Source organism: Hoplias malabaricus, chromosome 10, assembly GCF_029633855.1.
Source record: "Hoplias malabaricus isolate fHopMal1 chromosome 10, fHopMal1.hap1, whole genome shotgun sequence".
Taxonomy (NCBI): domain Eukaryota; kingdom Metazoa; phylum Chordata; class Actinopteri; order Characiformes; family Erythrinidae; genus Hoplias; species Hoplias malabaricus.
Window position 1 is genome coordinate 35570065 of NC_089809.1, and position 27097 is coordinate 35597161.

Consider the following 27097-nt stretch of genomic DNA (forward strand, 5'->3'; position numbering starts at 1 on the left):
GATTGGTGGTTCATAAGTGTCCATAGGTGTGAGTGAATGTGTGAGTGTGTGTCGCCCTGTGAAGGACTGGCGCCCCCTCCAGGGTGTGACCCGCCTTGCGCCCAGTGATTCCAGGTAGGCTCTGGACCCACCGCGACCCTGAACTGGATAAGCGCTTACAGATAATGAATGAAAAAAATAAACCTAGTTTTTACAAAAATTTGAATATTGAATTGTAGGTTTATGTTACACAAAAAGGCTTTAAAACTTATTTTTTACTCTAAATAATAAATCTGAATTAATTCATTAATTTTCTGTAACTAGCTGTTGATCAGTGTTACAGTGCTCTGGAGCCGACTTGGAAACACTGGGCACATGGGAAGAACATGGATTATGATATTATTATTATTATTATTATTATTATTATTATTATTATTATTATTATTAATAACAATAATAATAATTATAAATTATGTCTTTCTAATAACTTTTCAGGCGGCACGGTGGTGCAGCAGGTAGCGTCGCAGTCACACATCTCCAGGGACCTGGAGGTTGTGGGTTCAAGTCCCGCTCCTGGTGACTGTCTGTGAGGAGTGTGGTGTGTTCTCCCTGTGTCTGCGTAGGTTTCCTCCGCGTGCTCCGGTGTCCTCCCACCCTAGACCACCCAGATCGCTCCGCTCTGGACCCACCGCGACCCTGAACTGGATAAGCGCTTACAGATAATGAATGAATAATACCTTTTCAATCCACCACCGTTGAATGGGTGCCTACCAATATTTAACCACTGGAACATTAGCCCATATGCAATGAACACAGTTGTCTGCAGTTATATAATTAGCCAATGACCACACATGCAGTTTTGTTTGGGGACAGGTGGGTGTCACTGTATGCTCTAGCATTAAGATTTCTCCTCAGTGTAACTAAGGAATTCAAATCATGAAAACCCTAGCCCTAGACCATTATTCCACCCCTACCAAACTTTACAGTTCGCACTGACCCTGTCTACCAGGTCCAGACACATAGTATAAAACCATTCATCATTTTCTGAGAACGTGTTTTGGCTTCAGAATCCAACAACAACTGGCTTTACACTCAGAGTGTGTGTTGAAGTTCATCTTGGAACTTTACCCTAGGTCAGTTTTAAACCCAGTAGTGAGTGCTGGTACCGAGGACAGATCTTTTTTTATACTCATTGTACCTCAGGAGTCTTTGATCCCATTCAGTGAGCTTATTAATTCACTGAATAGTTGTTTGTTCTAGACATTTCCATTACACAGTAACAGCACTTACGGTTGCCTAAGGCAGCTCTAGCAGGGCAAAAGGGTGATGAAATATTCATGTCACTGAGCTGGTTATGTAAACATAACCAGAATTGAAATTGATTCTTAATATTATACACAATATTAAGAATCAATATCAATTTAATTAATTAAATAATGATGGACCAATGCTATTCTCAGCCCAAAGTTAAAGTAATTCCAAAACTGGGGACTTTGTAAAGTTCATAACAATGACTTCATTAACGTACTGTGTCAGAATTGTGCTATAATCTGTGAACATGGGGTTTTTTGTGTGTGTGTGTTTAGTTCGGCCACATGCCCCGGCCATAAAAATACCCTTTGACATCTGTAGCCTTTTCCACAGAGGCAGACGTCACAATACCTGACGACAACTGACATCTCTCATTTAAGAGACTATTATGGAATTGTCCAGGGGGCTGCTTGCAGCACGGGAAGATGTAGAAGCTCAGCTGAGCTTCTTTTCCAGTGTTTAGTAGTATTTTCCTTCAATGCCCCTCAGGCCCCTACAGACGCCACGTCATGCCACATCCCATGAAGCCCTCGCCTTCAACTCACAACTTACCATCTGTCTCATCATGCTTTTGATTCCTGGGAATGCACCAGTTTCAACAAACCGAGAAATCTGGATTTCAGTTGAAATATATCTCTTCCTGTAAATAAGGATTTTCCCTTGATGGTGAAACACTTAAACACTTATTTTTCCCCCCCTTTCAACTGTTTTACTGAACAAATTTAGGGACGTGTGATAGAGTGGGGGTATCCCTAAGGCATTTAGAAATTAACCTAGTTTCAAGTAAGCTGCCTGGACAAAAATAACCAGATATTAAATCTTATTTGAGTGATGATTCTATACAGATACATGACAAATTTGTAATCATGAATGAGAAAAATAATAACATTATTTGGGTATTTATTTATTTATTTATTTATAATTTTTTTAACAACTAGCAGTGGCACCGGAGATTTATTTATTTATTTATTTATTTATTTTTAACAACTAGCAGTGGCACGGGAGATTTATTTATTTATTTTTCGAACCAGAAAATCAAAACACTCCACGTGATTAAAATGCAAATTTGAAACACTGCGATTAAAAGAAGATGGGGGACGTATCAGAAAACGACCGCTGTCTGTGTCGTAGGCCAACAAACACAGTCCAGGTTTTCAGTTCAATTTCAGACCCTTGTAGAACTTTGTTAACCGTGACGGAGTGAAGGAGCGAGTGAGTTTGTGAAAAGCTGGTTCCAATAGATGCATCACGTTTGAAAACAAACAAATGAATCCTCTACAAAGAAAAACATTAACTACATAATTAGTGCACATTTTCAGTTTATTTCCTGGATTTAAAAACTTAGATTAAATAAAACATTCACTATTAAGTGTTCCATAACTTTTTCCAATGCAATAAATTAACTCATTCATTGTCTGTAAGCGCTTATCCAGTTCAGGGTCACGTTCGGTCCGGAGCCTACCCGGAATCACTGGGCGCAAGGTGGGAACACACCCTGGAGTGCGACACACACTCACACCTACGGACACTTTAGAGCAGGGGTGTCAAACTCATTTTCACAGAGGGCCACATCAGCACAATGGTTGCCCTCAAAGGGCCAGATGTAACTGTAAGACCGTATAAATGTAACTAAATGTAACCAAGTGTAATGTAGAATAAATGTAAGTGCTCCTTAATGTTAAATAACTCTGAATTTATTACTTATTCAACTTGTAAATATTTGCATAGGTCCAAGTGAATAAAGTAAAATATCATCAAACACAAGTTATGACCTTCAGCACACACTGCTTCAAAAATTCACCCCTGAAAAAGACGTAGACGCGCGAGTGATTTCCTCAGCTACAATAAAGCTAGCTTTCACAGCTGCATCGTTTTGGGCCGTAACTCTTGTGAACATATTCCACTGCGATCGCAGTTTGCCTTTTAGTTCTTGTACAATTTGTTGCTTTTCCTGAAGGCTAACTTTGGCATACTGAGCTCTGTGTTTGGTATCAAAGTGCCGACGTAAATTACTCCTTGACAACTGCCACAGCCTCAACACAAAAGACATACCGGTTTTTCTCCTTGAACCACAAACATGTATCGCCTTCCCATCTCTCTTCAAACTGTCTTCCATTGGCATTCATTTTTAATTTTTAATTCCTGGACACTTTGGAATCAATATTTGTAGCTATTTCTTAATTCCACTTGTTGAAAAAATCACATCCACTGTGATCAAATGGTGGAATGCCGTCACTTGGCGGGCAACATAATCGGGGAATGCATTGTGGGAAATGTAGTTTAAGGCCAATGCACGCTTTAGAATTAGTGGCGGAATAATTAATAATTAAGTCTAAAAGCGTGCATTGACCATAAACTCCATTTCCCACAGTTCATGCCGATTGTTACCCGTGAAGCGGCGGCATTAAGCCACTAGATTGCAGTCAGTCAGATCTTTTAAGCTCTTGCGGGCCACATCAAATCATACGGCGGGCCTTGAGTTTGCTTTAGAGTCATCAGTCCACCTACCAACGTGTGTTTTTGGACTGTGGGAGGAAACAGGAGCACCAGGAGGAAACCTACACGGACACAGGGAGAACACATCAAACTCCTCACAGATAGTCACCCGGAGCTGGACTCCCCAGGTCCCTGGAGCTGTTTATATATTAACTATAGATAATAGTATTTTGTGGCTTGTAGAGCAGTGATACTGTGATTTTCCTCTTTGTTGTTTATTATTCAGTATATCCTGTGTGAAGGGAAATAACTTCTGTCAAACCTAATCTCATTGTTTGGTCTATAGCTCCATGCCATTACCCGCTATAACTGAGGCCCAATGAACACCGCATTCCGTACAGAACGCCCGATCCACAAAGTTCATGATGTTGTAAATAATTTTTCTTACACTCTCTTCCTCACATGAACTCTAAGATAATTCGGGATGCAACCACCTTGGTGACTTTGCATAATGTAAATACCACGGGGTGCCTTTTGTTCCAACCATTTGGGCCAAGCTGCAGACAGACTGGATGTCCCCAACACAGCAGGGGTTCACCATTTCTGTTAATCTGATTGCTATGGTAATTGATTAGGTGTGGTTAAGGGTGGGAGGATCACTGTTATTCTTAAAAGGGTATTGTACAGAGAGAGTTTCAGAGTCTCCTCTCCTATTTTCAGGAAACAACTTGCCAGCAGAAAAACAACAACTTCCAGCGACGAAAGCAGGAACAAAAGAAAAATTTTAAAAGACAACTATGAGATAACACATCCTTTCTCCTGGAAAAAAAAAGGATTCCTCAACAGTATGATGCTGATTCCATGAGACATGTTCACTTTCATCAAGATGAAAGATTAATATTAAACACGGTGTTGCAAGATTAGATCAGTGAGTGAGATGATTAAAATGAATTATTAAGTAGATATTAAATATTTTAATTTAAACAGTGAGAAAAGCCAGTGATGTGATTTGATTTAATGTCATTTTCTGAGTTTTTTTAAGAGCCCATGGCATGGGGACAGTAAGCCCCTCTAGCTGACACTGGCATTGAGCATGATGACCTGGAGTTTCAGATTTTTATTTCAGCTTGAGAAATTTCTGCAGGTTTACATCCAGACACTAACCTGGGATCATTTTCAACACCACTGTTTGTTTTTATTTGTATTTATTTATTACAGTTACACTTCTATAGTGCCTTTCTAGACTTCAACACTGCACAGAACTCAACCAACACACACTGGAGAGAAGTGGCAGCCAAACAGGTGCTCTCAGCCAGCAACAACCATCCGCCTAGAGGAGTGCATCGGGCGCTAGAGGGTTCACACAGGATAGAGCACCAATCCATATCTGGGTATACACACATACAAACATACGTTCACATACACACTCGTTTACACACACCAGGACAGTTCTCTTTACAGCAGTCAATTCACTTAACCTCATGGTTTTGGACTGTGGGAGGAAACTGGAGACCCCAGAAGAAACCCATACAGATACAGAGAGAACATGGAAACTCCACTCAGATGGGGCTTGAACCCAAGATCCCAGAGAAGAGACGAACGTTCTAATCACCAAGCCTCCCAAAATATTTAATTAATTCCATCCTCATATTATATTACATGCCATTGTTGAGAATTTAGGTTTACAGTATAATAAGCTTCATCCTTAACAGGGTTACGGTGTCTGGAGTTGACCTGGAATCATTAGGGGTATGGCAGTCCACCTCCCAGCTTGTGGTTTTGGTTTGTGGAAAGAATCCGGAGCACCCGGATTAAACCGCCACAGACACCGGGAGAACACACCAAGCTGCTCAAGACCCTGTAGCTGCGGAGCTGTGTGGCAGCTGATTTCTGATGCTGTGATATATGCGTAATATAATGTGACATTTTCATTTATGTAATTTTGTGACATTTTCTGAGTGGATATAAATAAAACATCAGCTCATTTCAATCATGAGTTTGGATGCAATCTCTCTCTCTCTATATAAAAAAACATTCTGAGTAATACAAGCATGTTAATGGAAATTGAGAATCATGGTGTTTGTGACTGTTCATAGATTCCTAAGACATTAGTCCTCCACCCTACAGCCCAGACTTATTTCAAGAAAGGTTTCAGTGGAAAGTGATTTTCTGATGAGTCATCAATTATAACTTTAAAAAAAAATTATTTCAAGGAATTAACAAGCTAATTGTGAGATTTAATGAATGTATAAAAGTAAAGAAGCAGGTAGTGTCGCAGTCACACAGCTCCAGGGGCCTGGAGGTTGTGGGTTCGATTCCCGCTCCGGGTGACTGTCTGTGAGGGGTTTGGTGTGTTCTCCCTGTGTCTGCGTGGGTTTCCTCCGGGTGACTGTCTGTGAGGAGTGTGGTGTGTTCTCCCTGTGTCTGCGTGGGTTTCCTCCGGGTGACTGTCTGTGAGGGGTTTGGTGTGTTCTCCCTGTGTCTGCGTGGGTTTCCTCCGGGTGACTGTCTGTGAGGGGTTTGGTGTGTTCTCCCTGTGTCTGCGTGGCTTTCCTCCGGGTGCTCCGGTTTCCTCCCACAGTCCAAAAACACATGTTGGTAGATGGATTGGCGACTCAAAAGTGTCCGTAGGTGTGAGTGAATGTGTGTGTTGCCCTGTGAAGGACTGGCGCCCCCTCCAGCGCCCCCACCCACCGTGACCCTGAACTGGATAAGGGTTACAGATAATGAATGAATATATATATATATATATATATATATATATATATATATATATATATATAGAGAGAGAGAGAGAGAGAGAGAGAGAGAGAGAGAGAGAATTAATGTGTAATATAATAGGTGTATAGTTTGTTTACTCTTCAGACCATATTTTCTTCCTTAATAATAATGCACTACTTAAACACATCACCATTATATTATCATCATAGCACATGTTTGCGTACGCTCTTTTATACGCCTATACCTATGAACACGAGTCGTTTAGCAGTAAAGCGCCGAGTACCGTTTGTAAAAGTCTGGTTGTGTTTGTAAATCCCCCACCTGTTCGAGAGCTCTAACCTGCTCGCCTGAGCCTCGCGCCGTCTCCAGCAGAGGGCTGCGTGTGCGCATGCGCAATGCGGCCCACGCCAGCCTATTTCTACTGTCAGCGCGTTGAGGGGCAAAGCGACTGACTGCACACGGTGTGGGTAAGAATTCATAATTTCATACAACCCCGAGTTACAGAGCCGCGCTTTACACCGCGAAAACTCACTCCGCTCCCCCCGGGGCATAGCGGCAGCGGCGGGCTTTTAAGACTCAGATTAAACCGAACCGAGGGGAAACGGTGGTGTTTATTTTCTCCTCCTTCGTCTTTAAACGCGTTTGAGAGAGAGAGAGAGAGGGAGAGAGAGATATGGCTATCCTCGCTAATCTCTCCTGTATTCTCCGCTGTTTAAACACGCTAACATTACATTGGGATGTCCCCCTTCCCCTCACGTTGACCCACTAAACTGAACTGAAAGCACCTTCACGGTCTCAGAGGAAAAACTGTCGACACTTTAAATGATATATTGCGAGTGTGTATCCCTACCCACTTTTTTATCATTGTAAACAGTACGCAGCTAGCCTTGGAGCTAAGCCAAACTATGATTTTCTGCTCTCGGAAATGTTTCCTTCTCTGGTTTTCACTCGTCCGTTGGCTGCTCTTGAGTTTGTTCTCGGTCTCAACTCTTCCTGATGTCTGTCTGTCCCCCCTGGCCGCCGAGGGGGTACTCCTCCTCCTCCTTCTTCTTCTCCTGCTTCAGCTCCTCTTCGCTTTTTCACCTCTAAAACGTTTTCGTTTCTCATTTCTCCGAGTGGTGGTGTTTTCGGCTTTTTTCTCTCCTCCGTCCGGCGTGTGGCTGCCGTTCAGCGCCCTTTCTGTTTTGTTTTGTTGTGTTTTGCCACTTTAAAGTTTCATGGCGCCGCTGCTGGAGGCTGATAAACAAACGAGCACTTTACAGTTTCCAGCCTTATCTCCTAACGACTCAGACTTAAAACCACTGCGATAATCCCAAGGGTCCACCCTTTACATCCAAATCAAGGGGTTAGTTAGTTGGACGGGTGATTGTGAGTTGTGTATGTGTGTGTTTAATTATGTAGAACATGGGACCTTCATCATCACAGGTCTTTATACTGTTGAGACTGTAGGCCAATCGCCAGTGTGAAAGAAGCAGCTCATTTCTGCCTTTCTCAGCTAGAAATGACAAATCAGTACTGATATGAGGTATTGATCTAGGCATCAGGCTGATATCAGCCTAATTATCACAAAAAAAAAATAGTCCAATCCAGTCCTTGCCTTTGTTTGTTTTGAAAAGTTTATGCATCAAACTGTTTAAAAGCTCGCCTCAAGTGTAATGCTTCTATCACAATGAACACACTTTAAAGCCAGGGTTTTTAAGTGAAGAAATCTTGCGTACGCTCTCACACCATTTATTGATTTCTGCCAAGGTTTCTGCATCGAAATCAGAAATGAGGAATTGCTATTTTGCCATCTGTCTTTAGCTGAGTTGTGATGCTGGCAGAGATTCGTCTGAGATGCACCTGCTGTTGAAAATGAGTTTTTAATCAGGCGTTTCCACACTGGAGGGGGAACTACACGCTCATCAGCCAGTTTCACCAAAAGTGTTTGATTCCAGACAAGAATAGTTCTGACGTGACCAGCCTTACTTCTGCAAATAGATGCTCTTTAATTTCATTGTTAATGATCTGTTCAATCTGTTAATCATTTGTTCGTAAACTGTGTTTTCAGTGATGACTGAGTTTGTCCAGTGTGTGTGAAGCAGCATCACTCACTTCTATTTCTATGGAGTTGAAAGAGAAAACTAGTCCATTTGATTGTTTTTAGCTTTGGAGTTTCCCTATGGACTGTGTAAAAGCGGGCTGCCGTATTACGCAAGAGATCCATAAAGGCATATGATGTGGACTAGTGATGTTTATTTTCATTGCAGTGCCGGGAAGTTGTTCAGTTGCTTCCAGCTCTACTGCTGCCATGTAGCACTTCCTGTTCAGTACAGTAGCTCACACTGAGCTTGAAATTGTTGCTTAGCGGGAGTTCTGTTGTTTACATTCACTGTTTGTGTGTTTGTTTGGTTGTTTTTGGCTTTAAGCGAACAGACACATTTGCAGTGTAATTGGAGCTTATGGTTGATTTGATTTTCTTTGCTAAAGACCTGCGGTTATTTAAAAACTGCTTTTATTAACAAAGAAGCTTAGTTTAGAGGAGCATGGTAACGTTCGTGTCCAGAGGAGTGAAGTCACCTTTAACTTGACGGTTAAAGTAAGCATGTCCTTTTTTTGTGAGTGTAAATGTGCTACATAAGACTCAAAACAATTATAGTGTAACGTGTGTGTGTGTGTGTGTGTGTGTATATATGATTGATTAATACATCAACAACAAAATTGCTAACTCTCATTGTTTTCTAAAATTAATCTTAGTCATAGACACACTTGGTTAGTTACAGAGTCCTATGCAGCGTATTATTTTTCTCAGATACTTGAATCAGAAGTGTTAATTTAAGCCTGTGAGCACTGCCTCTTAAATGTCCTTAAAACCCAGTAAACTTTCCCAGTAGTTTCTAAGGCAGATTTGTGGCAAATTGCAAAAGTGCATGTGATAAGGGCAGCATGATTGAGCAATGCTTTGATTACACACTGTGCTTGTCAATACATTGTCTACATCGGTTACTTGGTTGTTGTATCACAGAACGGTATTGATTTTTATTATTTGAGATAGTGATGGATACAAAACCGTGTATGATATTGATTGGTTTGCTTCTAATTGCTTTGATTCAGTGTTTTTAAATATTAAATTATGAATGCTGGAATTGTGCTTTTGCCTGGAAAAAATTAAATGACTTTATAAGGTTTTTTGTTGCAGTTTAAAGGGATGAAATCAACAAACCTGTCCAATCCAAACAAGCTAGCTCTGGAAAAATAGCCCAATAACGTACACTCATAAATGACTCTCATATTGTGAACTGTATAATGCACATTTGCGCTAATGTTTGCAGTATTTCCCATCACTTGGTACTGTTTTGAAATGACTGTGTCATCATGATACTGCAGCATTACACTATGGGCCAATAAAAGCTTATATAACACTGAAAATGGGAAAAGGTTTTATGGCTTTAAGCAGTAGCATTTAAAAAAAAATAATTAATAAATGTTCTTTAAAGAATAAGCAGCAGTTAATTTACTGTAATCTGTAATGTTTTACAGAGACACAAACTTTACAGTTTATGAACTCTTAGTTCTATCTAGGAGCATTGATTATACTCAAGTACATTTTGCAGCGAAAAAACGAGTTTTTTTTAAATGTATTTCCACCTTTAGCCCCTCTTTAAATAATGTGTAAAATGATTAAATATTGAAAGTGTAGGAAAACAACACTTCTATATTTTGGTGCATGTTTTTACTTGTTCAGTAGATGCCTCAGCTTTAACACCAGCAAGTGGAAAAGCCCAGTGGCTTTCCATGAACACATGACTGAAACTTGTTTTTGCCCTTTTATCTGGGGCCTTTACGTCTTTTTTTTAATTCAGTCCCCACCAGGGAAAGTGAAAGCATGTGTGATGGTGAAAATGTGCTGTTGACAATTGAACTTTTGTAAGCAGGATAATTGTTTTGAATAATGTGCTACAGTTCTGGGGTTTGTGAAAACTTCATTCTGACAGTTATGTAGTAGGAGGACCACTGATTATGCTTTGTTTGGGACACCATGTAATACGCTTTCAGAAGACGCAGTCATCGCTGTTTTAGAAAATCTAATCATATTTGTTCTAATGTTTCTGTAGAATATTAGAATTCAGGTGCTGGAGTTATTCTACCTCTTGATTCAACACTGCACTGTTGAAAGATGTTTCTATAGGTGATTGTTTTGTGATCACTTATTGTTATGACAGTTCTTTTCACTTCAGCGCCAGCCTTGAAAAGTCCTTCACTTTATTGTTCAGGATAGAACAGATTTTTTCTTTCTTTCTTTCTGTGCTCCTGAGCTAGTCTGAGCTAACCTGCATTGGTGAACTAGCCTCAAGCCGTGATTCATATCTCCAGTTCAGCAGAAACTGGGACATTGTGGTTTTCCTGCAACCTTAAAGGTTTCTGTATCATTTTGGCTGACTGTCTGAGAAATCTGATGAGATATTCAGAGTGATGCTCTTTAAATGAAGGAAGATTATGTCACTGGAGGATTTGTCACTGAGTGTTGATAGGGAAAGGAAAATTTATGATGTGATGTTGTTATCTTGATAAATGACATCATAGAACACTTTAGAGGGTATAATCTGGGTACACTCAAATCATGAAAGGTTTGCTGGATAAATGGACTAATAAAAATGTACCTTTTTGTTTTTTAACCCTCTGCAAAGCTGGCACTTTGGTCTTTGAATGGTTAATTTTCAAGGATGGCTTCCTTTACTAGGAATACGGAATGATATATCTGTCAAATATATTACTCTAAGGCAGAGATCTCATTTATCCACCAAGAACAGGGCTTTATCTCAATGTGCTTCCTTCTCTTTACGTAGTGTGCTATATTTCATGACACATGAACGCCATGAAATAACATCTACACTCAAAAATGTCTCTTTGTTTCCAATAGAAAGCCATTTACAGCCACAAGAAGTACGATGTGCTGTGTCTGATGTTTAGAGCACTGTCTGAGTGCAGAAGCCATAGATTCATCACCTGTGTAATGCATTATGTAGGAGGCAGGGAGCAATTTGAGACCCAGCCACAGCCTTTCTCAATATTCGGTGATTCTAGGGCATGACTTGGTTAGACCCACATGTTATGAATGAGTTTGAGCTATTGGGGACCACACATGGCTATATTTTAAATGTGTTCTTAAAGGAGCGATATGTAATACTGACACCAAGCGTTTAAAATCAGAACTATTATACGGTTTCAAAACAGTGGAGAGAGATGTCTGCCTCCTCCCCAGCTCGGCCAGGTTGCCAGTTTGAGGAAAACTGAACGAACAAGCAAGAGATGAGCTTAAGAACTTGGGTCGTAATCATCAGTACGCAAAAAAATGAACACGCAGTCGCCATTTCCCTGCATTTACAAGTCTTTTCTGTCCAAATCCACCTGAAATATTTTGACTAGACAAGGCTGGTGTTACTTATCGAGGTTTTTTTCCACCATAAATATCATTCAGGAGGCAGATCTTCATATGCACAGTTTTCACCATTAAACATTTCGTTCCACCTTACACGTCGGTTTACGAGTCCTAATGGCGTTATTCGTCTTGTTCTCGAATTCTCTGTTCCACCATAACAATTGCTTCAAAAAGTCTCAAAAGCTAGCGCTAAAGCTTTTGAGACTTTTTGAAGCAATTGTTATTCCACTTTATTCATTTTGAACACACGAACCAATTGTATGTGACGTCACTACACATTTATCTACTGAAGTGGAGGGCAAAAATATAAAGAGCCACTGCCATTTTCCCTGCACTTACAAGAATGTACACTGTCAGAAAAATTGTCACCCTCTAGAGTACATTTCAGTACCTTTTTAATTAGGGAACACAATTGTACCTTATTCTATATTAATTGCCGGTTTTAAAATTGATTTCATACGCACCATTTCATCTCCAAGACTTGTATTATGTTGTTATATGTTGTGGATATTCACCCCTCCTTTTGGAGGAGTGTATGTAATGTACCTTTAGGGAACACAACTGGACTTAAACAGCACCTGTTGTAACTTTTAAAGGTACATTTAGACTGTTTGTACCTTTAATGACCATAAATGTATTTCTATCGTACCTTTTTTTTTTTTTTTTTTTTTTTTTTTTTTTTTTTTCTGAGAGTGTAATGTCTAAACCACATTAGAAAATTTGGACTAGACAAGGCTGGTGTTATTTTCTCTTTGACCAGAAATGATTTGCTGTTACCTGTTCTGGAGGAAATGTGCCAGCTCTGGCTCTGTTCTGTAGCGTTGCTGCTTGTAAACTGCCTCCATTTTTCAGACACAAGTCCAATATTTCCTCTCACTTTACTCCATCTCTGGTCATGGAGATTTTTAGAAGGGCAGTGGGGCTTTTTGGGTCCGGTAAAGTATAACATTAACTTAGTTCACTTGGTCATTTCATGGCTGTGAGACACTGTTTGTAGACCTGGCCATTTATTCTCACGAGAGAATATACTGCTTTAGCAATGCTGTGAGAGGCAGCAGTGTTTTGACTGTTTTCTTAATCTATGATCACACACCCTGGACATTTTATGACTAAGTGCAGTAAATAACCCACAGCTTGTTCCTTTAACAAGAACAACAACTAAAAATCCTAAGACATAGTTTTCATCATTGCTATTGATCATTACATTCCCATTACATCATTCACATTATTGATCATTACCTCTGTGATCCTCTCATCTCAGCTTCACTTTCGTTCACAGCGTGGTGTCTGTATGAAACCAGTGTATAATTACCAGCATTCGGTGTCAATGTTACAGGGACTTAAGCTTACTTCTTCTTCTTTAGGCAAAAGCGTTTGACAGTTGGGGGACCAAGTAATTGTTATATTGCAGTGGCACTGGCTTTACTGGCGATTTTAATAAAAAAGGTTTGACATTGATATTTTGAGGCTTTATTAAAGAAACAAATGCATCATTAGTGCTTTAGGTAGTCATGCCCCCGGTGCTGTGAAATGTATATTGTTTAAGACAGTGAGTGATGTAATTGAGAAAATGGCAGCTCTGTGAAGTGTGAAATTTCTTATTTTAATATTAATATTATAGAACAACACCTGCTGCCTTTTAGCCCCGCCTCTTTTCTTCTTGCTTCCTTTGAGTTCTGGGGGAAAGGCAGCTGTCCATTACGTGACATAATATAATTAACAGGAAGATGCTAGCTACACAGTATAACATTAACCAGCATGTGTACTGTTCCTGTGCAGTGAAAGACACTGAATGTAGTTTAGGTGATTTTTATATATTTATTTATTTTTACCCCAAAAATATATTCGTCAGTATCGGTTATTGTAATACTCTCGCTTAATAATTGGTAACAGTATTGGCCTTAGTTCATATCAAAAATGACCTGCTCCTATCTGTGTGTATAATAAAATATAACATTTGTGTTTGCTCCAGATTTTCTTCCAAAGGCTTTCCTTAGGACCGTGTGATGAGTGATTCTTTTGTGGTGATGTGAGTCTCTCCTCTGTCAAGGTTTCCCAGTAGACGAGGAGTGTTCTTTCACTGTAGGTTTTTAGTATGTAAATGCAGATATCTTTGTCTGCTCTTGTTCTTATAGCACTGTTTTTAACATTTGGTTTAAGTCTTTCCTGGTTGGTGATGTGTTTTTTTTTTTTTATTTTTTTTTTTTACTGTTTTTTTTACTTTTACTGTTTCTTTTCACTGAGCGTGACACCACGACTAAAATGCCTGTTTATGCGTAACATCTCAGGTTTGGATAGGCTAGTGGAATAGATGATAGAAAGATGAAGAGAGCTTTTTATGTGGCAGCATTTTCCATTGTTTTAGATTTCAATGGGAGGAAGGCAAATCATAGATTGTGTGGGCAGAAATGTTTGTCTGCAAAAATATCAGCTGTGAATAGAGTTCCTGCTCTGAATTCTTCACAAAGCTGGTAAGATTTGAGGTGAGTGTTGCCATTTATTTCCTCAGAGATTTATTTTCTCAAATAAAGGTAGTGATATTGGCAAACACTCTCATAGATAAACACCGGGGCATAGTTTTACAAGCCTGGACCACATTAAAGCACACTTCAAAATACATCACATACTAAACAAAAGATCAAAAGACTGATTTTTTTAAACTAATAATAAAGAATTGGCATGTTTTATATTTGAATTCACCTGCCTTACAATGTACTTTAACATATTCATAACACGGGCACTGTGAACTCAATGCAAATCTATATTTCTTCATTCATATTGCTCTCTATTATTTGGTCCAGTGGTGACTAGAGGAGGTTGAATCTCCTTTAGAGCCCATGTTTTGCTCAAGGTTTCTTCCTCTCATTCTGAGCATGTTTTTCTTGCCACTGTCAGCTCAGTGATGCTCACTTGGGGCTAGGACCTGTAATTCTGTAAAGGTGCTTTGTTACAAGGCCGTTTGTAAAAAAAGCGCTCTGGAAATAAAAATGTATTTGAATGAAATTGAAAAGAGTATTTAAAAACTGACCAGTTTAATGCATTTTCTGATATTGTCTGTTTAGCATTTGTTCCCTGTCCATTACTAGGAGTAGACTGATGAAGAGAATATGTGCCAGTTCAGATATTCAGTGTCTTATATGTGCATGTCTGCAAATGCATGAACATTTCCCCAAAAATTGTTATTGAGGTTATACCTGTCAATCATATCTGATGAGGATCGCTAAGAAATATGACCTTTTTCTGAAGGGACATTACACACGAATGACACAGTGTTTCTAGAAATGACATAATCAAGCGAAGGGTTTCATTCCCTGTTTGTTTGCTTGTTTGTGTCTATGTAGTCTGAGTTTGTTCTGTGAGAAATCTGCACTGAACAATGCATTCGCCTGTCATTGCATGATGCAGCAGTATCTCCCACTAACATGTAAAGTATAAATGGTAAACAGTATTACCAATTTGTAATTTTTAATCAAATGCAAATCTCGTGAATACATCATTGTGCACAGTAGGAGAATGAAGGGGAATTTGGAAGTTACAAATTATTATAAGGAACTGTAACCAGCTTCTAAGACTGAACTGTGGGGATGTGGAAGGATGTATGGAGTCAAAAAACGGTCAAAAAGATTTTGAGTTTGTGAAACAATACTCACAAATGTAACGGACTTTAACTGCATTTGAGCAACTACATTCACGTAAAACTAAAATCCACCAATGTATTGCAATGCACAAATTTAAGAAAACAACAACAATAATAATTTATTATTATTTATTATATAAATTAAAACCAAGTTTCCAAGAATCAGGAACAGAACCGGTTCATGAACCAGAGTTCCTTTGGTGGAAAAGCACTATGGTTGACAGAAACAAATCTCTTCGCAATCTGATTGGTCCCTCTAAAGCTTTCCTATTAGTCCATTAATTGGCCGTCAAAACAGGGTCTTAAATCCGCAACTGCAAAAAGAGATTCACACACGCAGCAGAGAAGGTGAATGTGTGGATTTTTTTCCACCACATTCAAAAACTCTCACTGTCACATTTGGAACCTTAAAAAGGTTTGCTCTTGCACATTTTAAGCCATTTGAGAAGGCACTGATTCTCACATTCACAACACTTGATTTACAATTGCAAATCTTTATTTCATATTTGTGAATTTAAAATTATCATTACTATTGTTGTTGTTTTTTAAATTTGTGCATTCCATTACACTGGTGGATTTCAGTTTTACGTGTGTGTAGTTGCTCAAACGCAGTTACAAAGTCCGTTACATTTGAGTATTGTTTTACAAACTCAATCTTTTTGACCCTTTTTGACTTCCATAAAGATGTTACTGCAAATTTCCTTTTCCTTGAAAAGTTTTTTTTAATGGTATTTATGAACTAAGTTGATGAAGGGTGCCATATCTTATCTTATCGTTCGTGATCATATCATAATTATTAAAGTGATAAAAGAAATCAGTATTGTGTTAATAATGATATTCTGACTTGTGTACATAATGACGTAATGCAGTTACCCATTATATGGCATATGCTCTCTACATGAGTCACTTCGGCACAGCGAAGTACGGTGGAAAGTGGCTCTGATGTGGAGGAATTTGCTCCAAAAAAAGGGGTGTGACTTCAGTAGTGCACAGGTGGCTTGGTTACAAAATATCAGATGTATAATGAACCATGGTGTTATGTAAGAAATGAAAGAAGCCTATAACAACAGAAAGGGGACGCACAAATAATCTGTTTCAGCACCTCGAACAGAGGATGAGGAAAAAGAAAAATGTAGTTAGAATAGTTCAACAGCCAATGACCTCTTATCCCCAGCACAGCAACTGTTCTATTTTGTTATTTACTGTGACGCTTTAGGGTTACTTTTTGTTTAATTGTTTACGTTTGCTGTTAATATGCACACACTATAGTTTCTGAACTTTTTTTTTTTTTTACAAAATCAGAATATTTAAGTTACTGTTGTTTACAAAATAATCAAGTGTTTACAGGTTATTTTCTCACTCCTGAATGTTTGAAACTGTTAAATTTTTAGTAAAATAAAACTTAAACAAATAAAACCATTTAATATTATTATTATATTAAATATATTTCATTTTAATACAATTAGTATTAATAAATATAAACTTTTTATTTTGTTGCAATCTTCTTGAAATTAATAGTTTGTATTTCATATATGAAATATAGTTAATATTTCAGTGTTTTGTCATATTGCCAAAATATTGTTATTGACAAAATACACTGAAATATCATGATATTATTTTAAGGCCATATCGCCCACCCCTAGAAGGGTGTTCTCTCACAATATTGTGGTTGAGGTTAATTTTAGTTTTAACAAAAACAATTTCTCCTTTTCTTCTCTCTCTCTCTCACACACTACACCTCTTTATAGAATTCAAATGCCTGTCAATACAGCTGTTTAAAAGTGTAAACTCCTTGATCTTTTTTAACTGTTCAGTTGTAATAATCTCTTCTTGGATGTCTGCTTCTATTTAACCCCTTATAGACTTGTGTAAGTGTCAGACTTTGGTGTGTGGCCGGGGGGAGTTTGTCTTGTAGAAGAAGAATACTGAGATTAAAGAGAGCACTCCACTTGTGTCTGAACTTCTGCCTATTTTAAGCGTTTGTCTGTGTGAGACTACGTTTTCCCTTTTTGCAGTTCGAGAGATGATAGAATGTGTTGTGTATTCTCTCAGATTTAGTGTAATTGATATGCTTCTAGGAACCAGTATTCAAGGATGTGTACTACTTTTGTGTATATGGTGTTTTGAGAAGTCAGGGTTGAAATATGATGTTGAAAAAAACCTGTCACATCTGTGGCTTATGTTGACGTTTCTTCATTTTCTGTGCCTTCAATATTTTCCTTTATTTGTTTCCTTTATTGTCAAATCATAGTTTCCTTTTTAAACTAGATAAAGATCATATGCAACAATGACGTGGTGTTGATTCTCTGCTTAAAAGCAAGTACACACTCTTCTGAGTGCAGGCATTGCCACATGTTTATGCACATTTACTGTTAATCTGCTGAACTGAACATACTGCTGGGGAAAAATGTTTGTTTTATATTTTTTCCCAAGCTCAGCCAGTTGATGATGTATTTTCAATCAACAATACAGTAACATTTAAATAACAGGGTGTTTCAGACGTTGAATATACTGCTTTGTTTTAGGATCATTGGTGATCAGATTGTGTAAGAACGCATATCCCCTCTCAAGGATTAAAGAATACCTTGGGAAATCGTATTGAAGACCACCTACAGTGAAAGTCAGGTTGTTGTGTGTTTTTTGACATTACACTGTTCCAAAGTCTGTCTCAGGTGGGTGGACTTAGACAGTCAGGGTTTCTTACATCACCAGCCCAAGGAACTAATTTTGACAACTTTCAGGGCGGGGCTTTTAGCTGCTCACAAGTGGTGGATGTTTGGTGGAGATGCAGGCGAGGACTAATTGCATGTTCCTAGATCTGAGCGTACTTGAAGATGAAGGTGTAGTTACCACCAAGCCAGTCTGAAGGCACTAGGGGGTTTTCTTTTTCCTTTAGAATAAGTGTAAATCTCTCATTCTTATGAACAGAGGTTAGTTTTAAGGGTTTAATTCATTATGAAAAGCGTTAGATCCTGGAGAGATGTATTTGTTTAAACACAGAGGGTCGTTCTCAATATTTTAAGCTTGTAATTTGTTGCTTACCTCATTTCCCCTCTCCTCCATCAAAAGGTCAGCTGGTGTCTGTCACACACATGCAGGTAATGTAAGAGAAAAATCTGGTGTTCTATATCCTGTGCCAGCGCTCTGAGATTTCTATAGTAGTCTCAGGAGGACAGGGCTTTGCACACATGCTTTGGTGCTCATACTAGGTAGGCTTTGTTAGAGCCCTGAGAGTTCCGTGTTCACTGACTCACTGACCCACTGCCACCCACTGTTAGATTTAGTTTGAGCCTCATGCTGGCTACACCTGGAGCACGCTGCTGTGCAGGTCTGAGCCAAACCTTCATTTATTTAATTTCCAGTCAAAGCAGCCTTTGTTTAAAGGATTCGTTTTTCAATATTTAAATGAAATGTGGTTCTTACCTTTGAGCACTAATGTATGTTCTAAGAATAAATGAAATAGTGGGACCAGTCAGACATGTTTTATGTTATCTACCGTAGTGGTTCACAGGCTGTGGTATGAGTACCCCTAAGGATAAAATAAACAATGCTGGGGGTTCAACAAAATTAAATTTTCATCATGTTGCTGTGTACTTACAGCGGCGCCTCCAAGTTCGATCGTTATAGCAGAACTCAGCTCATGGCAGACGCATGCTTGGTATTTCTTTAATTACAAAGTGCTCTGTTGGAGAAGGTATTTTTTTTTTTAGAATTATATTCATGTTACAGGTGATCCATGTTCATTGTGAACTCAAATTAGTTTCATTTTCACAGTCATGGTTTAGGTTGCAGTTGTCGTTATTATTAACCCTTAGGGATGCAAGCCTTCCTGGGTGTTTTTCTGCAGAGGGCGGACTACTTAATTTCTGACTGCAGTATGCAAAGCAGTATGTGTTGCATGTCTCTGGAATCTGCAGAATCTGAACTAGCTGTTGGCGTTGTGTACAGATCTCTGGGGTAGAGTAGTATAGGTTTTAATGACTCAAAATAAATATATGAGCACATTTAAAGGCTGCTGTCCCCTCCCCCACCAAGTAACACTATAAATGAGTCTATAGGGGGCTCTAAATGCTTTGATCCTTCTAGTGCAGGATAAACTTGTTTCTAAACAAGGACAACTCTGTTTGATTAATAGTACGGTTTGTGTATATCACTCTCTCTTTGCTGCATTTTAAAAATGGTTGTGTATTATAGGATTATTCAGTAGACATTTCCTAAATTGCTCTGGATTTGGGTTGATTTATTGTAAATATTTCTGCTGATTATTTCTGGTATGGATTTATTTACCTTAGATTTGTCACTGCAACTCCATAATAATTTTGACGGAATAAAAAGAGCATAATCCTGTCAGTCGTTGACCAGTGTATTGATATAAACACAACAGCCATGCTGTCGTAGACCTACAGGAGCACATTTTAACAGTTTCCCATATAGCCATCTTATTTAGGTGATTTGGGGACACAGAATATTCGTCGGCCCAAAAGTGGGTTGCACTGTGGGAGAAAAAAATGTATCTAGTGCATTTGAGCAAATCTGTCATTGAAAAACTTATACCTCTCTCCCTCAACATCTCTCCTGTGCTTATGAAACTAGATTGGCTTCCTGTTTGTGAGTATATTAAGTTCAAAGTTCTCATCTTAGCATGAAATACAGTTCACAGGACACAGCACCACAATATCGCAGTCATTTGAATTGAGCCTTATTTGCCTGATTCACACTGCTCAGTAGGTTCTTCCCAGCCTTCCTGCAAACTAAAACTAGGGAGGAATATTGATTGATTTAAATTGATCATTTTCAAGTACACATCCTCAGATTTTGAATGTTTTGACTGAAGGCCCCTCACACTTGACAGTTGAAAAGGTTATTGAACACTTATTTAACTTATAGCTATTTATTAATGTCATTTTATTTGTTTAAGACTTTGAAGTAGTTGCCTGTTTTTACTTTTTAATCTGCTGTGAGCGCGTTTTTCTTTGAAGTTTGAGATTGGTTTGCGTAGTTGTGTTAAATGTATTATATAATTATTACGTTATTGCAGTCTGATTAAATTGCTTTTGCTTTCCTGTTTGGTTTATTATTTATTCTTATTAATACATTACTGCTAAATTATTTTGAATAATGTGTGTGTGTGTGTGGAAGTCACAGAAATCATCACTGGTGATCTAAAGGTTAATGGGGAGCTGCTAAGGCTACCATTTCACCATTGGTTTTGTGTATGTACAGCTGTATAATTTGCTGTGGATGATTCTGGTATTCATTGTTTTTATCTGTTGTTCATTTAACTGTTGCAGACACTCATTCTCATGTTACAGTCTTTATCATTCAGGAATTGTTGACTCATTTGGCTCCTTGTGCTCTGAACATAATCCTATGATACAGTAATACAAAAGCATTATTTATTCAGTGATTTTCAATATAAAGGGCTTGTATTCTGTTTGTTTGTTTACTAATGTATTTATTGTTTTATGAGGTGTTCTTATGTTTTTGTGGTCTTTCCTTTTTACATGAACGATTCTCTCTCTTTAACACTTTAAATTATACAAGCTGTTGTGTTACCGTATCTTTGTATGCAAATAGCTGCCATACTGATTGGTTCAGTATTGTGCCTCATTCAAGAAGTAGTCCTGACTGAAACACCTTTATAGAACATTATATATAAAGTTTTAATGGGTGAGGGGATTAACTGTTGCTTATGTATACAGGAGGTCCTCGGGTTACGTCAGTCCAGAGTTATGATGTTTCATGGTTACGACACATCTCCCATTTACTGTATAAAGCCTTGTTTTGATTTAAGTGGTTTTGCGTCGTTAAACATCATAACGTGAACTTCGTGTTTGGTGTGCGCGGCGGAAGAATACACGGTTACGCGGCTCGGGACCGAGGAGGATAGGATAAGTGCTTACAGTATGTTATTTACGTACAGTATGTACGTATGATCCGACTTGCACCGAAAATCGGTTTACGACGCGACATAGGAACAGATCAACGTCGTAAGTCGAGGAGCCCCCTGTATTTGTTTTTAAAAGTAAAATTCTACAGAAATGTCTAGCGTGCTTTGTTGTCATGAAATGATGATAAAGTGAAGTTAGTGGGCTTGCAAAAGCAGTAAGTTTTTAATGTCAAAAGTGTAACTGGACCTTAACAAGTTTAGAATTCGCTCTCCAAATCTGACTGTCAGTCTGCTGGATCTTTTTGATTCACTGGATAAATGACATATTAATGTTATGATTTTGTGAAGCATTGAGTTTCTGACCCTCATGAAGAAGGTGTCTGACAGAGATTCTCAGATGACATGAAGATAAGTGGTAGATCAGAAGTATTGAGTCTGCTGCACGCACTCACACAAACACACACACACGTCAGGGATGTGTCATCTGAATGGCCTGTGCAGCGCTAGAGCAATCAGGAAGCGATAAAGGCTGAGTACAGTTTATCTTCTCTTCTGTGTGTTTTACAGCCTAGTGCTTCGTCTACCTATTAAACCTGACAAAATAACTCTTCTGAAGGTGTTTTTTACCATTTCACAAAACAAGAATGTAAACCTCCTCCTTGAGCTCTGCTTGCATCATTCATTGTACTTCAGGATGCAATATTTCATTTATTTTTCAAGATAGATTTTCAGAGATTCACACACTGATTATAGTTTGATCTTCAGCTGAAGTAAATGTCTATTTTAAGACTATTATTATTTAGGTCCATTACATTCTTAACAGGAATGTGTCACATAATTTCAGGTTATTTTTTCCTGTATTGTGTGTAGCAGCATCTTGATAATATCCACCTCATATACTGTCAAATTATAATAATGTAAAACACAGCTGAGGCTTGTTGGCTCATACTGTGTTCAGTATTGAAAGTTAACCTTGATGCCAGGGATTGCTCCTATTCTGCAGTGGCTGCTGACACCTATGTCATGTTGGCCCAGTAGTTTTTGCATGTTATTGGCCTCGTAGCTGCCATCGACTTGATTAAAGCAGAACATGCTCGTGAATGAGGACTCATTTGTGCACAGTGAATGGGTTCTTATCTTAAGTAATCCCTTCAGGCTGTTAGATAAATGAGATTGGTGTTTCATTATCAGGTGTTTTGGACAGAGTTTGACATTCTCGTGTAATTGGAGTATCATATTGCAAACAGCAATTTTCCAGCTAGGTTTAATTAAGATCTTATAATCAGCAACTTTTATTTTTATCATGTTGGCCTTGGTGTCTGTCTTTTTCTTTCTCTCTTTCTTTGTTTCTTTCTTTCTGAATGGTTTTTGTTTGCACTTTGCATTAAGTGAGATTTCAATATGCTGTAGCACTGTGGTATGACTCTACATGTGTTTAATGAAGTCCAACATTGTGTAATTCATTATTGTTTTGCGCAGTACTGTGAAGTCCTATATGTTACACATATCTGAACTGAGACACGGTAGTATGTGACCACACGTTTTATATTTGAAACTGTAGCTCCCTAATCTATTTTTTTAAAATTGCGTGTTTTATTTATTAAAAATTGTGTTTTGTAGGTTCAGCATTACTGCCTAGTATGTGAGTGAATTAAACTCCCTTAGTTCTCTTTTGTCCCAGCAGTTTTTAACATAAGTACATAAAAGGTGTACACAATTTTAATTGTAACATTTCACGTAAAAATATGAAGAATGTAAATAAAAATATCATTACGGCCATTGCCATAATGACATTTTAGTTGCGTTCTTCGTATTCTACAGCTTAGGTAATCACAGTAAATAAAATCACATTTTATAAAGTAAGGCAAATCAATCATTAGAAGAAGTGTCTAATTGGGCATACTGTGTTTAATCAACATGGTGTATATAGATTTACATATTGAATTTTAAATTTAATTAGTTCTAATTACTACAGATAACTTCAGGACATTAATACCACTGTTGTACCTTTTTAAATGCGAGATTCAAGATTGTAATCAAAAAAACACTTTTTGTATAAAATTTGTTTCCTCACCGTTTGCTAGCTCTCAAGTCTCTTTGGGTGCTTGAAAAAGTCTAATGTGTTTACGAAGCCCTGGTGTCAGTAAATGGCTAAAAAACTAAGTCTCAGTCCTGTATGCTAGGCTTTCTCTCTTCTCACTGCAGATAATACAACAAACAATAAACCGAGATACACAAAATACACAAACTGAGATGAGGATTTTGCTCTATTTCTGCTCCATAGGTGTGTAATATTGTCTTATTGTTGCTGTTTCCGATTATTTAATATGCAAATATATCTCAAAATTTAGGAGACAGCTAACTGCATAAAGTAAACAGACCAAACTAAACAACCAAATAGAGTTACAAATTAGTTTCTGTTGTAGTTCAAAGAGTACGTAAAAACTTAAAGACAACTTAAACTTTAGATGCATACAAACAAGTCGTTTGTAACATTTGTAAACATGAGGGAACGGCATTTCCCCACAATCATAGATATTCTCTTTAAATGTACATTAGCACTGTTTGTACCTTTTAATGACATTAATGTACTTGTAATATTTGCAATCACGCTGTCAGATAATAATTCAGTCTTTATGGATAGGTTTTGTAACATTTATGAAGCAGTATTACACATTATTATAAAATTTAAACTGTTTCTTATGTGTGCAGACATTTTACACACCAAACAGCTCACCAGACAGTTTTGTCTGATTTTCTCACATCCCTGTATTTCCACATGGATATGTAGTCATGTTAGAGCAGATTTCACACATCGTAAGCAACACTTGCTTGGGTCATTTTACAGTCTAATTGCTAGTGTGAGTAAGCTCTATTTAAAAAATTATACGTTTTATTTGTTGATTTGCTGTAAATGTGGCACCGCTGGTGTTTTTCTTCCTGAATGTGAGGCTTGTACAGAGAGCTTTACTGTTGATTATTCACTTCAGGATTTCCTCATTTTCTACATTGTCCTCATAGCGTTGATTGATATTTCTGTCTGCAGTAGGTGTTCCTGCTCTGTGTATTAATTCCAGTATTTGGTTTTGGCTTCTTAAAAGCTCACAAACGTCTGTTGTTATCCAGAGATTTAATGCTTGTTGATATATGCTTAACAGTCTATATATTTTAAATTTTGTAATTTTAGGTAATCACATTAAGCATTTTATAGTTTATTTAATCTATCCCTACATTAAAAAAAATAAAATAAATAAAAAATGAAATTTGTCAATTAAGAAAAAAATGTTGATGCTGTTGAAAGCGAATGTGATCTGTTTTGGTGATTAACAGGCATGTGTTCTAGTTAACTCTGTTTGTTTAATGTGGGGAAAGAGGGGTGGGGTGTATCCTACCCACCCACCAAGAGAGCGAGGCCAGTTGTTTTCCTGGTCTGCAGGCCTCCACCCATGTGCCATCAGTGGGGGTCGAGTCAGCTATGACCTGATGATACGGCCAACTCCTAAGCTGTGTGCCACTTAAACAAAAAAATTATTACAATTTTATTTAAGATGATGTGTGTTGGAAAGTAGATATTTTTCTATGACTTCTTTTTGACGTCTTTTTCTTAAAGAATGTGACTAAAATGCAAAGTATTACAAATTGCTTGTCATTGTGGTTTATAGAAAAATGTTGACCTTTTAATACACTGTGCAGCTCTACTCTGTGGTTTATTCTTTCTTTTTTTTTTTTGTAATGGCACTTATTCCTGACTAATTTGGATCAATGCTGTGCTCTCCCTGAGAAGGGGGCAGGAGAATGCTGGAGATTTGCCTTCTTTTTATCTTCATTAGTCAAGTTCTGGAGGTGAAGCACAGCTGTAGCTATCTTTCTGTTTTTAGGTGCTGGCTTCTGTTTAACTCTTCACAAATTACAAGCAATTGTCCATTAGACTAAACAGCAGTATTAAGAGGATGTTCATGTAGGAGATATTTATCCAGCTGGAGTGTTTGGAATGACTTAAGAGAAGGCTGTTTCTTTTGCTTTGATGACAGGCCTTGGAGCGTTTCGGAGAGGACGTAGAATATGATTGGAATGGAAGCTGGAGGGTGGACTCCCTGATAGGGCGGATTGGGTGCAAACACCAAAAGGTAAGTCACTTGTGGCTGCTATTCATGTTGTTATGTCGCTGTAAGAATGTCGTTTTGAATTTATTTCAAAATACCGAATACATTGGGGGAAGATTTCACAACAAATGGACAAACAGAAATGACCCAAAACTGTTTAAAATAAAACCTCTGTACATTTAAATATTTTCTTTTTCTATCAAAATTTAGCAAAGATTATTAATTGTTTTATTCATATGTTTCCCCCGTGTCTGCGTGGGTTTCCTCCGGGTGCTCCGGTTTCCTCCCACAGTCCAAAAACACACGTTGCAGGTGGATTGGCGACTCGAAAGTGTCCGTAGGTGTGAGTGAATGTGTCTGTGTTGCCCTGTGAAGGACTGGCGTCCCCTCCAGGGTGTATTCCCGATGATTCCAGGTAGGCTCTGGACCCCCTGTGACCCTAAATTGGATAAGCGGTTACAGATAATGGATGGATGGATGGATATGTTTCTGTGAAAACGCATCTTTGAGATTTAAAAAAAAAAAAAAAAATGAATGGCTGTGTAGACCTTGAATTAACCAGTTTATGCTCCATAAAGTGGGTCATCCATATTGGGGAGGCTGTGTTTACAGTGTTGAAGTACAGAATCTCTGGTACAGGAGAGTAGGTGTCAGGTTCATGCCATGAAGAAGTATCATTGGAGAAAATGACTGATTTGCTACTTTAATGTACTTTAAAAGCTATAAATATATTATATTCACTTGTAAAGATTATTTTTTGATTTTGTTCTAACTGCGATGCATTGTTTTTCTCAGAATCTTTTAAATTTCTTTGTTTTGACAATATACCTGTGCCTCTGCTTTTCTGCAGCTTTTTCTTAACATTTTTCTTTTCCCTCTCCTCGCCAGTGTGCTTAAAACTCAGTTTGGCACAAACAAATATTGATGCTTACAACATAAGCTGCCTCATTTTGTGCAGGAGGCTGTTATACAGGTCTTGCAACTAAGCTAGAAAAAGCTTTTCTTTCTGCAAAAAAAATACACCTACATACAGTTTGCCATGAAATAGTCTTTTGTCTTGTGTGTATCTTTTGGTACAGCTCATGCTACTGGCAAGTCTAGAGGATGTTTGTATCTGCTTATAGGCTTTTCAAAATTCCACACATTTTATAAAAGAATCCTAATCTACATTTTCTGGAGTCTTAAGGTGTACAAGAATGAAAAGTAGTTGTTGGCTTCTGAGAGCCCAGAGAAAGCGCACACGAGGAACAGTGCAATGATGTGTGTCTTGCTAAGCCCAGTAATCCAAATTCAAGAGACCTTCTGGGATTCCCTACTTCTCCAAGACTGCTCATTTCATTTCAGTTTCATATTGAACCCTTTACTGACCACATGAAATAAGATTTGGGAACTCTGTTAAGACTATCTTTCGTTTCCAACTTTTAAAAGTGGTGTCCTTTAGGGGAGCTTCAGCTTTGTTTCTGTAATCAGGTTTTTAGACCGAGTGTGTCCATATTATGAGTTACAGGTGGCGAAATCCGATGTGATGTGTATGGTCAGACAGTAGTCGTGTAGCCACATTAGTTGTCATAGAAACAATGTAGGGATGACTACTCTAAGGG

At 38.1% G+C, this 27097-nt stretch overlaps 1 protein-coding gene across 6 annotated transcripts in view; it reads left to right on the top strand.

Annotated features, from left to right (window-relative positions):
* The window catches only part of LOC136708418 (lethal(3)malignant brain tumor-like protein 4), a 141323-nt gene that overhangs the window by 20365 nt on the left and 93861 nt on the right, over positions 1-27097 (top strand). For 4 of the 6 annotated variants that reach the window (XM_066682959.1, XM_066682958.1, XM_066682957.1 and 1 more), the window contains one exon: positions 25425-25520. The gene's annotated coding sequence lies outside the window, so the exon portion shown is untranslated. Of the gene's footprint in view, positions 1-6799; positions 6915-7772; positions 7793-25424; positions 25521-27097 lie in introns of those variants that run through there. The other 2 variants (XM_066682960.1, XM_066682962.1) reach the window with 2 other exon arrangements.